The following is a 17,728-nucleotide window of genomic DNA, read 5'->3' as shown; positions in this document are numbered from 1 at the left end:
AAAAAAAGAAAACTAGATTTTATATTTTGACAAGAAAAATTGAAAAGTTAGATAACAAAAGTGAGATTTTAATGATGTGTTGTATATCTTTGCCGCCCATATGTTTCTCCAACCCATTTTTGGGCCGGGTATAAAAAATTGTGTAGATTTAAATCTTAAGTGGGCCACACCACTGGAAAGAATGATAACATAGTACCTCGCCATTAAAAATTATAAAGATCCCATCGTAAGGTTTTAGTAATGTTTATTTGCAATCCAACTTGTTGATAATGTAAAGAAGATCTAGATGAAGGTAAACTACAAAGATCAAATTGATCCAAAACTTTTGTAGCCTTCAAAAGGTTTTTAATAGTTATTCATCATTATTTTGATTGGTATGGCCCACCCGAGATTATTGAGTTCTTATGATTTGAAATCACATCCTAAATATATGATGGAAAAATATATGGACGATGTCGATATACATAAAACATATCAAGGTAGGCCCTACATGGTCAGAGTAACACCCATGAAGGAGTTACCTAAATAGTGAAATGGTACTATAAGGTCACCTCATGGGAACTTCCTATGAGGTTAATCTGTGTGCGCCCCACCATGATGTGTGTAGAACATCAACACCATGCATTTGATGTGTCCCCTTTAAGTCCAAAAATCAGTCATATACGAAACTCAGGTGGGCCATAGCATCTAAAACTATGTGAAGACATTCTAAAAACATATAAAAGCATTTGGTGGGGCCCACATGAGTTTTGGATGTGTATGAAACTTGGTCTGACTCCTCATCCAAGTGGGACACACATAATGAATGGGCTGGATCTATGAACCACATCCAGGTGGGTCCAATAAATGATTATGAATGTTTTAATGGGAGGGTAACCCTCTCAACTATAGTATGTAGTGTGGCCCACCCAAGTCATGGATTAACTTTATTTTTAAGCTCGTGGCCTACCATGGATGGTGAATCTGACTGACGGGGCAGATCCAAAGTTCAAGTGGACCCACACCATAGAAAGGAGTGGGATAGTGACACCCACTATTGAAACCTTCTTAGGGCCCGCCGCGATGTTTATTTGAGATCCAACCTGTTTAAGTTAATACAGACATGGATGCGGTTGAAACTTGGTCTGACCCCTCATCCAAGTGGGACACACATAATGAGTGGGTTGGATATGTGAATCACATTTAGGCAGGCCCAATATATGATTATGAATGTTTTAAGGAAACCCTTCTCTACTACATTTAGGTAAGTTACTCGTTACCCTTACCAGAGTAAACTTTATGGGGTCCACTATTATTTATTTATTTTATCCACTCCATTCATCCATGTTAACAGATAATTTGAGGTCTAAACAACAAAAATTAAGCATATCCAAAGCTCAAGTGGACCACACCATAGGAAATAGTGTGATTGAACCTCTACCATTTAAAATTTCTTGGAGGCCATAAAAGTTTTGGATCAAAATTTCTTGGAGGCTCAGGTGGACCACACCACAGGAAAACAATAGAAGTTTTGGATCAAATAAACCATGATGTATGGCCCCACGACCATTTTTTTTTTTACTTTTGAACTAGTTGGATTTTAAATAAACATTACGATGGGCCTTAGGATAGTTTCAACGGTGGGAATCACCCTCCCATTGTTTTTTATGGTGAGGTCCACTACAGATTTTTATCTGTCTCATTCTTTGGCTTGTAACTTAAAATGATATCTCAAAATGGATGGACGGTGTGGATATAACAAATACATCATAAGTTTTTATATTTTTTAAATATTATATATATATATATATATGGAAAAGGTTCTATCCGTCGAGCTCATGGGAACTCCCCATGAGGTCGAGCTGTGTGGGCGTCGAAAATCAACACCGTGCATTTGATGGGTCCCCTTTAAATTATGGGATATCCCAAAAATCAGCCGTATACAGAACTCCGGTGGGCCATACCATCTAAAATCATGTGAAGACATGCCTAAAACATATAAAAGCACTTAGTGGGGCCCCACTTGAAATTTGGATGCGTCTGAAACTTGGTATGACCCCTCATCCAAGTGGCACACACATATTGGATGGGCTAGATTTGTGAACCACATCTCTGTGGGCCCAAAAAATAATTATGAATGCTTTAATGGAGGGTAAACCCTCTTAACTTTTGTGTTCGGTGGTCTGTGGGCCCCACCATGATGTATGTGTTTCATCCATGCCATCCAACTATTTTTATAGATCATTTTATGATATTACAAAAAAATGAGTTATATCCCAATCTTAAGTGGACCACATTACAGGAAAAAGTGTTGAATGAATGTCGACCATTAAAAACTTTTTGGGAGCCATAAAAGTATTGGATCAAGCTGATCTTTGTTTATTCCCTTCATCTGGGCCTTTGTGACCTAATCAACAGATTAGATGTCCGATAAACAGTACAGTGGGCCTTAGGAGGATTTAAATGATGGATATCCAATCACTATTATTTTCCTGTGGTGTGGTCCACCTAAGATTTATATCCCTCTTATTTTTAGGATGAAGGCCTAAAATGATCTTTAAAAATGGATGAACGGATTGGATGAAACACATACATCATGGTGGGGCCCACAGACCACCGAACACCAGCCCCGTTCCACCCTAAAAGCCCATCCCACGCACGCCCATCTCCCACAACCCCAAATCCCTAAATCTCTCTCATGCGCCCGCCCCTCCCAAAACCCAAACCTTCTCTCTTGCGCCCGAAATATCTCTCTCGCTCTCTCTGAAATCTGGCCATGGCTACTCTCGTCTCAATCGTCGATCTTGTCTCAACCATCGATCAGTTGTGGGCCACCCTGAAAGATTCCACCACAGCTTACACAGGCCTCTCCCTGACTACCTTCTTCACGGTCCTAGCCTTAGCGATGGCCTTCTACTATGCTGTCTCCAGCTTCTTCAATTCTCCGCCTCCTCTATAGAGGTCGAGGGATTACGAGGAGAAGATGGAGCCTCTGCCACCTCTGGTCCAGCTCGGGGAGATCACGGAGGAGGAGCTGAAGGTGCACGATGGATCGGACCCTAAGAAGCCACTGCTAATGTTGACAAGAGCCTTCCGCTGCTCGTGAATCTCCGATTCTCAAGTATGATGTAAACCTTTTCCCTTCTTGCTATAGCTTTCTGCAATTTAGAACACCTGATTTGGGATTTGCATTGTCGAATCCCTTTTTAGGGATTTGCATTGTCGAATCCCGAAATAGGGATTTGCATTGTCGAATCCCTTTTTAGGGATTTGCATTGTCGAATCACTTTTTAGGGTTAGCATGCTTTTGTTTCCAGGTATATTGTCGGATAGTTTCCAGTTGCCCTGGCTTGAAATAGTTTGACCATCGGTTTGGGACAAATAATGGGATCCTATGAAATGCAGTTCCTGTTTGTGCAGTCTCAGGTGATCGGTGGACCACCAAAAAGCAGATGCAGTTGTGATTTTGGGGTATACCCAAATAGTTCTTAAAGCATGCCAAAGTTTAGTGTTGTTTTATTTTTTTATATGAATTTTGTTTTCTACGGATGACTATAAAGATTTTATATGAATTATGTTCAGTGCTGTTTTGTTTTTGTTTTTTATTTTTTATTTTTTTCTTTATTCACTTTTAACTTAGATGGAAAAAAGCTATTCTCAAGCTACAATGTTACAATTTTTGCTTAGATTTATGCTATGGCTTTCTAATCATGTAATAAATGCTGGCTTAAGAATGCCAATAATCTCAGTCTTAAAAGATGTTAATTCTCATGCTTCTTTATATTAGGAACAAATAGACTAAGCAATTCTACTTCATATTTTCTATTTAGTTGAATATGCAATTTTATTTGACACATTTAGTAGCTGTTTGGTCGATCCAAAAATATGTTCATCGCATTTTAGCTAACAATAATTATGTATTAGAGATTGTTATCTGTATCACAAAATCACTTTTAACATGAACTCATTATCTATTAGAGATCAAGAATAATGCATAGTTTCTGTTAACCAAAATGAGATCAACTTATTATCTATTAGAGATCAAGATTAACGCATTTTCATGGGTATTTATATATTTCCAGCACTATCATTTTTGACTTGCCATCTGCTAGTATCTAACCTGTTTTGATAAAATTAGATCCAAAACTTTTGTGAGCCACAAAAAAAAATGATATTAGGTGCAACCAAACACACCCTAAAAGCATTCAACCAAACATGCCCCTTTGCATGATAGTAGTGTACTATAATTAAGGAAGTGTTGTATTGCAATCACCTTTCAAATAGAATCCGTGTGTCATGTGAAAAAAAAATTTCATTTATTTGATAAGCGCTTTTAGATGCCACTTAACCTGATTGGTGCTCTACCTCTACCTCATCTCTTGCCCAAAGAATTTTGGATTGCAAACCAAAGGCTGTCATAACCTGCAATGCTGTTCGTCGAGGTTCCAAAGTCATCCATCTGAAAGATATTGTTGATGCAGGATTGGTCAAATCAACCAAAAATGGGGTCTCTGTAGGTACGTTAAGTTAAAACTCTCAATTCTTTTGGTGCATAATCCCGTACTTTACTTTCTTTTTTTTTATTTCTTCATGCACCTGCTGCATTTGAATGAGTCAAGTTGAGATTTCTGTAAATGGACAAAAGCTACATTTAAACCATAGAAGTAGAAGTCTCTAACAAGGTTGTTACATTCATACCTTGGCAAGCATATCTATTTAATGGCTACTGGGAAGATATTGGGACCATTAAGTCCTTTTTTGATGCTAACTTGGCTCTCACATATTAGGTAAATCTCCGGTGAACTACTTGTCTGTGTATAGTTTATTTTTTAGTTTGACAATAATTTTTTTTTTCAAACTGAAGCTGTCTAATGTTTGGTGAAGCCTCCCAAGTTTTAATTTTATGATCTGCTGATGCCAATCTTCACGTCTCCTAGGTTTCTACCACCAACGAAGATAGAAAAATGTTAGGTATGATGTGTATTTACTATTCTTTCTTATGAGCCTTTAACTCTTTAATACAAATATTTACCTGTGCTAACTTATTATTACTACAGATTTTGGACTAAGGGAATGAAGTGTTGAACATTCCATAGTTGGGACATGCTCAAGACTGAATTATGGGTCTGAACTGAGAGTAATGCATGTCTCATCCATGACGCACTTTCTTGACAGAAATGTGTGAATGGTATCATGGTATGAACTCTTACTGTTTTTCTTTCTTAGACATCTATTTGGTGACTCCCATGAAAGGATGATGACATCCACCTATTTGAATTAGTTACTCATTTGAGGATGATGAATGTTTCAATTTCTTAGATGGATGATGAATGTACTTGTGAATGTAAATGAAAATAAAGAACTTATAATATATATATATATATATATATATATATATATATATATATATATATATATATATAAATATGTTATTAATGGAGGATACCTTGTTTAGGGGGACATGAAATTCTTGTAGCTTATGGTATGGTGCCCCAATATTGGTTGTATATATGTTACTAGTATGTAGTAGATAATACTAGGTTCAATAGTAGATAATACTAGAGAATACCTAAACCCGATCCGAACCCGAAATCGAACCTGATTCCCTAAACCTAGACCTAAACCTATAGCTTAAACCTAAACCTAAACCTAAACCTATGACCTATAACCTAAACCTAAACCTATAACCTTAACCAAAACCCGATCCCGAACCCGAACCCGATTTCCTAAACCTAAACCTTAACCTATTCTCAATTCCTTAAAGCTATAACCTAAACCTAAACCTTAACCTAAACCTATAACCTAAACCTAAACCTATAACCTTAACCTAAACCAAAACCTAGGACCTAAACCTTAACCTATAACCTAACCTTAAACTTAACCTAAACTTAAAACCTTAACATATAACCTAAAACCCAAACCTAAGCACGATCCCGAACCTGATTTCCTAAACCTAAACCTTAAACTATTCTCAATTCCCTAAAGCTATAACCTATAACCTAAACTTAAACCTTAACCTAAACCTATAACCTAAACCTAAACCTATAACCTTAACCTAAACCAAAACCTAGGACCTAAACCTTAACCTATAACCTATAACCTGAACTTATAACCTATAACCTAACCTTAACCTTAACCTAAACCTAAAACCTTAACCTATAACCTAAAACCCAAACCTAAACCCGATCCCGAACCCGAACCCGATTTCCTAAACCTAAACCTTAACCTATTCTCAATTCCCTAAAGCTATAACTTATAACCTAAACCTAAACCTTAACCTAAACCTATAACCTAAACTTAAACCTATAACCTTGACCTAAACCAAAACCTCGGACCTAAACCTTAACCTATAACCTATAACCTGAACTTATAACCTATAACCTAACCTTAACCTTAACCTAAACCTAAAACCTTAACCTATAACCTAAAACCCAAACCTAAATCCGAACCAGATTTCCTAAACCTAAACCTTAACCTATTCTCAATTCCCTAAAGCTATAACCTATAACCTAAACCTAAACCTAAACCTATAACCTTAACCTAAACCAAAACCTAGGACCTAAACCTTAACCTATAACCTATAACCTGAACTTATAACCTATAACCTAACCTTAACCTTAACCTAAACCTAAAACCTTAACCTATAACCTAAAACCCAAACCTAAACCCGATCCCAAACCCGAACCCGATTTCCTAAACCTAAACCTTAACCTATTCTCAATTCCCTAAAGCTATAACCTATTTACTATAACCTATAACCTAAACCTAAACCTTAACCTAAACTTAAACCAAAACCTATAACCTAAACCAACACCTATAACCTAAACCTTAACCTATAACCTATAACATATAACCTAAACTTATAACCTATAACCTAACCTTAACCTAAACCTAAAATCTAAACCTAAACCTATAACTTAAAACATAAACCTATAACCTAAAACCTAAATGTATTCTCAAATCCCTAAACCTAAACCTACACCTAATCCTAATCTCAACTCCCTAACCTAAACCTAAACCTAAACTTGAAAACCCAAACCTAAACCCGATCCCGAACCCGAACCCGATTTCCTAAACCTAAACCTTAACCTATTCTCAATTCCTTAAACTTATAGCTTATAACCTAAACTTAAACCTTAACCTAAAGCTTAACCTAAACCTAAATCTAAACCTATAACCTTAACCTAAACCAAAACCTATGACCTAAAACCTTAACCTATAACCTATAACCTAAACTTATAACCTATAACCTGACCTTAACCTAAACCTTGACCTAAACCTTAACCTATAACCTATAACCTAAAACCTAAATGTATTCTCAAATCCCTAAACCTAAAACCTACACCTAATCCTAATCTCAATTCCCTAACCTAAACCTACACCTAAACTTGAAAACTCAAACCTAAACCCGATCCCGAACCCGAACCCGATTTCCTAAACCTAAACCTAAACCTTAACCTATTCTCAATTCCCTGAACCTTAACCTATAACCTAACCTAAACCTAAACCTAAGCCTAAAACCTAAACTTAAACCTAAAACGTAAATGTATTCTCAAATCCTTAAACCTAAACCTATACCTAATCCTAATCTCAACTTCCTAACCTAAACTTAAACCTAAACTTGAAAACCCAAACCTAAATCCGATTCTGAACCCGAACCAGATTTCCTAAACCTAAACCTTAACCTAAACCTATAACCTAGACCTAAACCTTAACCTAAACCCAAACCAAAACCTATAACCTAAACATAAACCTTAACCTTAACCTAAACCAAAACCTATAACCTAAACCTTAACCTATAACCTATAACTTAACCTTAACCTAAACCTAAAACCTAAACCTAAACCTATAACCTAAAACCTAAACTTAAACTTAAAACCTAAACCTAAACCTAAAACCTAAATGTATTCTCAAATCCCTAAACCTAGACCTACACCTAATCCTAATCTCAACTCCCTAACCTAAACCTAAACCTAAACTTGAAAACCCAAACCTAAACCCGATCCTGAACCCGAACCTAATTGTTGTAATAATGTAGCCCAATCACATGGCAACAAACAAGAATGTATTCCTTTTAACACATGCCCCTTTTTACAAAGCTTTAATTTTTGTTATTGTTTCTATTAACTTGAATTGAAACACTTTTTTGCATTATTTGCTTGCATTAGTTTTATTTTAATGATCTGTTTTATTTTAAAAAAGTGTAACCACTTTTTTGGAAGAAAAAAAAAAGTGAATGAAGTTTCTGCAATTCTTCATGATTCTGAATTATAATGTTTTGTTGGTTGAATATTTTTCTAAACATTAGGCGGCGTGCAGGGACGCCGTGCTAAGCGGGCGGGGCTAGTGCCACGGCGGACAAGGCATCGTTGGGGCGAATTAGATGAAAGACACAAAAAGAAAATTGTTGCTGATTTTTTTCCTTTTTTTATTTATGATAAACTTCTATGTATTTATACATAGATGAATGTAATGTGGATAAGATTGTTTGTGTTTGGATGATGTAGTTTATGTTTAGATGGATTTACGTAGTTTGGGTTTAGATGGATGTGAATGTGAATATGATGAAATATATTATATAACAAGTGTATATATCAAGGAGAATACAATGAAATATATTGTAACAGGTGTCTCATATTTGAAAATTTCTGACGGCTCTAGGCCATCCATATTTTTCTAAATATTCAAATATGAGATGGTCGATGACCTTCCTTTTAAGGGTCATAACAGACGGTTCATAGCAGTCCTTAAGGATGGTCCATGACAGTCCTTTTAAAGGACAGTCCAGGACCGTCGTTTTAAGGTTCATAAGAGACGGTGCACAACAGTCCTTTTTAAGGACGGTCCATGACCATCCTTTTAAGGCTCATAAGAGATGGTTCATAGCAGTCCTTGTTAAGGACAGTCCATGACCGTCCTTTTAATGGTCATAAGAGACGGTTCATAACAATACTTTTTATGGACTATCCTTTTTACAGACGGTCCATGACCGTCCTTTAACTGTTAATAAGAATGACGATTCATGATCGTCCTTTAAGTAATACGATGCCCCAAAATATGATGGCCAATGCGACGGTTCAAAACTGTCCTTTTTATCATTTGAGATGGTTTTCAACCGTCCTTTTTTTGTTGTTTTAGCGTAGTGCTCCGTGTCTTCATGACTATGAGTGCCCCTGTCACGCCCCAAACTCGGAAAATGGGCTCATAAAATTCTCGATCGTTGAATCCGGTACCGACAGACTCCGTAGTACCCCATTCTCGGCTCCCAGTGCTCATACACCAGATTCCGATCCTGGGATCCTACAAGGAGGATTTTCAGTATGAATTTTTTTTTTTTTGTAATGGAACATAACCACCAGCATAACCAAGTCACAAAATAATATCACCAAATATCCACTATATTAAAACTTTAAGTACAATGCGTATGAAAGAGGAATACAATATAATGAAAGTAATAGAAACTCCAGAAGCTCGGCTGCACGCTCCAAGCTCAACGCTGCTGCAACCTAACACCACCTGCACGCATCTATCGTGCATAAGCTTATAGAAAGCTTAAAGGGTGGTGAAAGTGTGTGTAAGGCGAGTGCCAAGTGTACAATATCAGAGTAATGTGAAAATATGCGGTAAATCCATGAATGCTATCAGCTATACCAAAGCTATGTGATGCAAGGCATGAATGTTATTGGCCATACCAAGGCCATGCGATGCAAGGCCTATGTAGCCAAATGTTATATGCGAGATGCAAAGCAAGCGTGCCAGTACTCATCAAGTACACATACCAGTAAGTTCCTCTCTGGATATCACCGGGGTCTAATACACCTCACACTGACTGCCTCCTCCCTAGCTGCACAGTCAAGTAAGTGGAAGAGATCACACTATCCGCTTGACCAGTAGTCTGCCAATACCTACCCAGCTCGTCGATAGCGGACTCATTTGTGAGTTGGTCAAACTCAGCCTAACTTATAGCTCCCTCACTTGGGTAGATAAGGCCACACCCCCTTCCAACCGACCACGACACAGTGAAAAATGCGGCCTACTGGTATTCGGCACTCAGGCGCTTGTGTATCCACTCAGTCTAGACGTTGGAGCATCTCTTGGTACCAAAAAGGTTCTGAAATTTTCACCCAATAATATCCTAAGTGCCCACAATGCTAGAGCCAATATTTTTGGTATCCCATACGACCATCCACGATATGCCTGTGGAGGCCACAGCCCTGATGTCACTAGGGTGTGTAGTGATCAAGTTACACATATGCGAAATGCATGAGTCACATCGTCAAATCATGCAGCAATCATGCACGTACCACGCGCTCATGTGGGGGCACTCCGTCTCATAAGGAGTCTCATAAATGTCTCAGCCCAATGGTTTATGCTATGATCAAACATTCTTCATATCAAGCATACATATGATGTGTATGCGAGTGAATCATGGAGATATACTAAGCATGTTACAAAGTGGTGAACCATCAACAAGTATGGGCCTACTAATGGGTCCTAGGGAGAGTTATAATATGGACATTTAACTAACATTATTCTTACAACATGGACGTCAAACCAACATTGCTCCCAAGGCATGGCCCGCCATAAAATATCATTACACAAACCATAGGGAATCACACATTGCAATGGACCTATATATATCTCATTAGGCCTCGACCCATACGCCTTAGATACATCAAATGGGTTGCCTCATATGGGCCTTATATAAATCAAGTGGGCGCATCAATGGGCCTTGTGTACATTGTAGTGGGCCATATCCCATGGACCTTTGAAATACATCACAATGGACCTCGTAACATGGGCCTTATATATATCAAAGTGGGCCTCAGCAACGGCCTCATACACATCAAGGTGAGCCTCAACATTGGGCCATAAATATGACAAAGTGGGCCTAAACACTTGGGCCTTATATATACCAAGGTGGGGTCCACTTGAATTATAGATCTATCTTATTTTTTAGTCTCAAACCTATTAAGACAAGCTTGCCAAATGGCTAGACCGTTTGGATTCAACACATGCATCAAGGGTGGGGTCCACCGAACTATGGATCTAGCTCAGTCTTTAGCTCATACCATAAAATGAGCTTTTAAAATGGATGGACAGGTTGGATGCAGCACATGCATCATGGTGGGTCCCATATTAATGGACGGCATGGAGTGAACACATGCATCATTGAGGTCCCACCGTCCAGCCCTGAATAGTGTGGTGAAAACCCATGCACCATGGGGGACGGTGTGAATAAAGCACATACATCATTGTGGGTCCCACATGGAGCCCACCATAACGTTTGTTTTCCATCCAACCTGTTGATAAGGTCACAATGACCTGAATGAAAAGGAAAAAATAAATTTCATGTTGACCAAAAACTTGTGCAGCAACCCAAAAGGGTTTCAATGGCTAGCGTTCAATCATCATTGTTCCTGCTGTGTGGCCCACCTGATTAACAGCTGGATGGCATGGATAGAACACGTACATCACAGTGGGTCCCACCGTCTAGTACCGTGGACGGTGTTGACAGAACACATACATCTAGGTGGGATCCACCATCCACAGCAGTGGACGGTGTGCCTAGAACACATACCTCACTATGGGTCCCATGTGGGGCCCACCATAATATTTATTTGCAATCCAACCCGCTAGTAAGGTCACACGGACCTGGATGAAAAGGAAAAATAAATTTCATCTTGGCCCCAAAGCTTCTGGGCCGCCCAAACAGATTTCAATGGTAGCCATTCAATCCCATTATGTCCTGTGATGTGGGCCACACGAGTTCCTGATGGAGCTGATTTTTAGAGGGGGCCCACCAAATGAACAGATTGGATGACAAATACACATCATGGTGGGGCCCACGGCTAGGACCGTGGGTCCCTAGTCGTCCGCCAACACGTAAGATGCCTGTGCGTCCTCTCTCTCTGACAACAGCAGTAGTAATGCTGCTGTTGTTGGTTTTTTTTTTGAAATCATGATTTTTCATGGTTTTCCATACGTGGGTGTAACAACCTTGGAATTTCTGTGCTAATCTTTCCTTAAGTAGTTGTTTTGGGGTAATTAGCGCTTTACTCGATTGCTTGTGAAATTCGCATCAATCACTTTAAATTGTATCTGCATGGCTCTAAATGTGTAGATTAGTGAGCGCTACGTTACTCTGAAACCTGGGATCCATCGCTAAATCCAGTTGTTCTGGGAAATTTTTGGAAGATCTGGATCGGACCTGGACTGCGCGTCGAAAGTCCGATGGCGATGATCTTAGGCTGTTGCGGTCACCGAGTTGGGCTTGACCATCTCCTCGAAAATCAAGTCCATGTGATGTTCTGGGTCGATTTGCTTGAGCTCGGAGTGAAGAGTGTGAGAACGGTTGGAATTTATTAAGTTTTTATGAAATCTGAGTCGTGTCGCTTGCGCGACGATTTTAAGCTATCTGACCGTTCGATTCTGACCCAATTTCACCCTCTGATTAGGATAGTTGGCCCAGGCATATCCTAGTGCTTATGGACCTGATCGAGATTCCGTGACCGTTGAATTGAGTGTGGTCCGCCACGGCTGATCTGAAGAGCCGGTCGGTATGAAAACTCAGCTTGACCTAGATCCATGGTCAAGGAGCTTAAGTCTGACCTTTCGTGGTTATAAGCCCACCAGAAGTGCTTCGTTGGATCGAGAAAGGCGTGCTTTGGTTATAACCTAAGTATACCTTGACCCTGGGGTTATTTCCATCATTCTAAGGCCTATTTATAGTCCTTAAACCCTAGCTCTCTTTTCCATACGAATTTCCTCTAACCCTAGCTTGGAAAGAGAGTGGAAAAGAGAGAGAAAGTGCGAGAGATTAGTTGGTGAATCATCTTGGATTCTTCCTTGTTCTTCTTTATCTTTGAACCTTCACTTTGAATCGTTCTTCTGACGGTTCTGAGTTCTTTTGGGGTAAGTTAACCTAACCCTAACTTGTGTTAGAGCTTAGATTAGTTTTGGAGTTGTTGTATCTCATTTCTATCTTTATTTTAGGGTATTCTAGCACCGTTGACGAAGACAACTCGTCTAAATCAGTTCGGTGGTTCTTTCTTCGCTTAAGGTGCGGACTTTAAGTGTATAGGTTATAGTTTTCAAGACTTTCAATCCCAGTTAGTGATTTATTCTTGTTATGGATGAGATTTCACATGCCAAATGTTATGTTTACATTGCTTTCCTGATATGCATGTGCTATATTGAGATTTGTGTATTCTAAGTGTATTTATAAAGTACCGTATACGTATAAAATACGCACTTGTGTTTGTCATGATTATTTGTCATGTATGTATGCTAGATGCATGTATGACAACTCCTTGGTAAAAGGAATTGTCTAAGTGCATGTATTCCAACATACGCCATGTATGTTGTTCCATGTATGCTAAGTGTTTGTAGAAATGCATGAATGATCTAAGTGTAACTTATTACACGAATTGTGGGCGTTGAGAAGTGATTCTCAATACTCCTATGGATGCGCATGATTTCCTTTATGCAGTTACATTCCATGTTATTTAAATTCAAGCACTACTTGTGCTTACATTGATGTTAAGTTGATATTCCTCAAGTGCTTATGTACCATGATTTAAGCTGTTGTTCCATTACTGTTTTACATTCCATATGAATATCTGTTGTAGTGTAAGGTGTTTGGGACTATGCCTTAGTCCAGGAAATCGGTAATTGACCCTATGTTCATGGTTGAGATTGCTTTCGCCACGTAGGACGTATTAGACGAACCCGAGCCGTATTAGGGTTGGCGGCAGTGGTTTGGCCACGCGGAGTGTTTGCACACTCTATGTCGTTCAATTCAACGTGCGCTCGTGCTAGTCGAGTTCGTCAAATAACCCGATTGTCCGATGTATGTTTACCATGTATGGACGCTATTGCTTGAATCTAGGGTACCGAACTTACCAGTGACATCCCATTAACTATGGTACTTGATCCGCTAAGACTCATGAGCCGGACATGGTGGTATGGGACACCGTGGTCGAGCTGTCGGCCTACGCTGGGGTGACGAGCCTCCCCGTAGTGACCAGTGAGCAACTAAACTCGTGAGCCGATTATGGTGGTATGGGACACTATATTCGTGCTGTCGGCCTACATTGATTGGTGACGAGCCCTTTGTAGTGACCTCGAGCATACCTGGATACGGCAAGGAGGTGACGAGCCGATCTGTGGTAGGAAGGGCATGAAAGGCGTGCATTGATTGGTGACGAGCCCTTTGCTACGACCTCAAACGTATGATCGTATGAGATATCTAGGATTGATGACCCTAGTATGGATTACTGTTTGGATGATGATATGAGGAAGGTATCTTAGCTTCCCAATCTTGCTATGTGAAATGGACTAATAACAACTTGGTAATCATATCCATACACCGCATTTGCATGTGCTTTGTAGATGTGGCGCACTTTGAGGCGATGTCATGCGTAACGTAAGATGAAGACGCTGAGGGTGTACACGTGAGGGCACGCATCATACCGCATTCATACTTGCATTAACAAGAGTACTTAGGATTTATTTAATTGTCCTGCTTTATCATTACTGTTTGATTGAACTGATAACATGTTAACTAGTGCCTTATTGTTCCACTGAGTTGATCACTCACTCCCACGTTTCTGGGGCGGTGTTAAACACCCACCAGACTCTGTCTTAAGCCCTGATGTTGCAGATGTGGATGCGACGTCTGAGGCAGAGCGGGAGCTGGATGACGACGAGGCCGCCTTCTCCTATATGCAGTTTTCAGACGGGTTCTAGCGAGCCTCGGTCTGATGTGCGGGATCTTTGGGATTATTTTTGGGATCTAAAATGATGTAACTTGATACTTATAATTTTGTTAAATAACACTTTTATTCGACCTGGCTTGTATATGTAATTCAGGGATTTACACTTGTACACATTTTACTATAAGTCTTCCGCTTGCTTTATTCACTTATCCCTGAATCATATCTGTGTTTTTGGCTTAATCTATTCCATGTTTTATGCACTAATACAGTCAACATACATTCATCATTAAATATGTTGCATAAGTGATGTTTTGGAACTCGGGAGCTGAGTTATGCTCGACCCCCAAATTTCAGGGCGTTACAGTGGGGCCCGCTTAAGCTGAATCCACCCCAGCCACTGGATTTCATGGCCCGATACCGTCCAAAGGAGTCCAATATCCAGTATGTTTTAGCTCAAGGTGGGTCCTAGTCAATTTTTAACGGTAAAAATCAACATTTCTATGCTATGGCCCACCAGAAAAATCGGATTAACATCATTTTTCGACTCAATGCCTAAAATGAGCCGTGGAAGGGAATGGACAGAGTGGATTGAATACTTACATCAAGGTGGGGTCTACACAAGTGACCCACCCAAATAGCCTTGAACCAAGGCTAATATTTATGTTTCCTTTCAACGTCCAGTGTCCCTGGATGCTGGACAGTTTCGGCATGGCACATACGTTTGAGGTGGGCCCCACCTATAGACGTGGGCCACTAAAAGAAAGGGTTGGATGGCATGGGAAATACATACATTAAAGTGGGGTCCATCCAAGTGGGTCACTCAACTACACCATCACACAAAAGGAAAAGAGAGAGAGAGAGAGAGAGAGAGAAATAGAGTGGGACGCGTGTGATGGAGGGACCCCGACACTATGGGCCCTCCCTTAAAATCGATCATACATCAAGTGGGTCCCATTACACGTGGGCCCATCAAATTGAAAATCAACGGTGGAGATCCTTTCTCCACCAAAATGAAAGGTCTAGATGACCCTATTTATGCAAGAAAAATAAACATCATGATGGGGTCCATGGAGAATGGCCCCATCATGGAACGATCATGAGCATCAAGGTGGGCCATCGGCCACACCTAGGGTCCAAAGTGAGATCTATACCATCAATCGATAGGCCTCACTTGGCCCATCATAAGAACATGAAAAATCTAGCCTATGGAAGCACCCACCGTTCGATCTTCTCGGTCCGTTGGAACACCGGTCTCCTTGTGCTTCACTTTGATGGAGAGGATGAGAAATGAAGGGCTAGGATGATGGATTTTTGGGATGTAAAGGTGGGCCACACAAATCACATTTTTCTCTCTATGAAAAGGCTTGGACGTGTGCACCTGTTGCTAGCTTGGGAGTTGTGTTGAGAAATGATAGAGAGAGAGAGAGGATGTAAGGAGAGAGAGTGATGGGTGATGGATGTGAGGTGAGTGATGGGTGAGGTGAGAGATTGGTTGACTTTGGGGTTTGCTTGACTTGTGGAGAAAGGAAGCATGGGTTGCTCTTGTACTTGATATGATGTGATGTGATTGATTGGAGTGATTGATTGATGGGACATGTTGTAGAGATTCTCTTAGGATTGCAAACATGCAGTGTTTTCTCGAAATAAACGCCGACTCACGTCTTCCTACCAAGGCATCGGATCGATGCACGAGTCGCGGCATTGGAACCACGGCGACGGTGCGATCGCAATGGTACAAGTCTCAGATAAAGCTGACTCACTTTTACAGGATACCACTTAGGGTCGTGTGTAAATATTGATTATTGGTCGCAGGTTGCCAGAATTCGACAAGAAGGATCGCAGGATTCGACGGAACAGTACGGACTAGGATACGGGTCTTACAGCCCCATTTGAAACTTTAAGAACATAATTCAAACTGGTGCATTTGCACTCAAGCACCTCAAGTGCTCTTAAAGATATCGGACTCTTCCTCAAACCAGGAACGTATCTCATTTCAGTTAAGATGCGCCCCATGCCATCAAACATCTTGATGTGCACCGCTCCAACACCTACAACTTTACAGACATTATCATTGCTCATAAATACGTAACGACCATTACACTTACTATAACTGGTGAACCAACTCCAATGATGGGTCATGTCGTATGATGCTCCTATATCCCAAATCCATTCTTCATTGAAGTATCCGAATTTTAATGCAATCAGCATGTCACTACCATTCATCTCCTCATTGGATTCCGTAGTGTAGGCTTCCCGGGAAGAACCCTCTGAATTCTCTTTCCTCAACTTAAGATTCTGACAATCATTCTTCATGTACCTGGTCATTCCATAATTTCAGTACTTCAACTTGCACTTGCCCTTATCCATGGATTTGGACCTCGATCGTAAAGAACCACTGTCTCGCTCAGAATTTTTTTCCCTCGTAATCGGTGCATCTGTATAAGGACCTATATCACCATTTTTCTTTCTCATCGCCTTCGACTGAAGGGTTGAGATAATGGTCTCGATGCTAATGGTAGTTTTACTAGTGCATAACGAATACTTGAACAACTCATACAAAGCTGGAAGATAATTCAACAAAATGCACGTTTGATCCTCATCTTTCGGTGTTTCCTCCACATCTCATAATTTGCAAATCAATCTATTAAAGTTACTAATGTGGGCCTTAATATAAACCCTATCCGCTATCTTTAGATTGAATAATTAAAATTTCAAGTACAAACAATTCTTAAGAGATTTCTTCACATAGATATTCTATCATTTCGCCCCATGTACTTGTTACAATTTTCTCTCTTTTGACATTATAGAGAACCTCATCCATTAAGCATAATTGGATAGAGGTTCTCACTTTCTTATCTATCTTATTTCATTTATCTTCGGTTATAGATTCTAATCTCTTCTCAAGGAAAACATCATCTAATCCCTGCTGAATTAGGATATCGTTCATCTTAATTTTTCATAGTTCAAAATTATTTTTACCAAAATATTTTTTTACATCAAACTTTGGGTTAGATGTCATTGATACGAAA

At 39.7% G+C, this 17,728-nt stretch overlaps 2 long non-coding RNA genes across 4 annotated transcripts in view; one reads left to right on the top strand and one right to left on the bottom strand.

The window, feature by feature from the left end:
- The window catches only part of LOC131220813 (uncharacterized), an 84,054-nt gene that overhangs the window by 17,981 nt on the left and 48,345 nt on the right, over positions 1–17,728 (bottom strand). The window lies entirely within an intron of this gene.
- LOC131220815 (uncharacterized) lies at positions 4,669–8,406 on the top strand. Of its 3 annotated transcripts, none has more exons than XR_009158837.1 (4): positions 4,669–4,766; positions 4,864–4,950; positions 5,037–5,116; positions 8,288–8,406. It is a non-coding gene; the product is annotated as an uncharacterized LOC131220815 (long non-coding RNA). The 3 variants fall into 3 exon arrangements; XR_009158835.1 differs by having other exon boundaries at positions 5,037–5,175; positions 8,288–8,402; XR_009158836.1 differs by having other exon boundaries at positions 5,037–5,175; positions 8,299–8,399.

This window comes from Magnolia sinica, chromosome 12 (genome assembly GCF_029962835.1).
Source record: "Magnolia sinica isolate HGM2019 chromosome 12, MsV1, whole genome shotgun sequence".
In the NCBI taxonomy this organism is placed as follows: Eukaryota; Viridiplantae; Streptophyta; class Magnoliopsida; order Magnoliales; family Magnoliaceae; genus Magnolia; species Magnolia sinica.
Note: the sequence above shows the minus strand (reverse complement) of the source record. Positions and strands in the feature narration are given on the sequence as shown.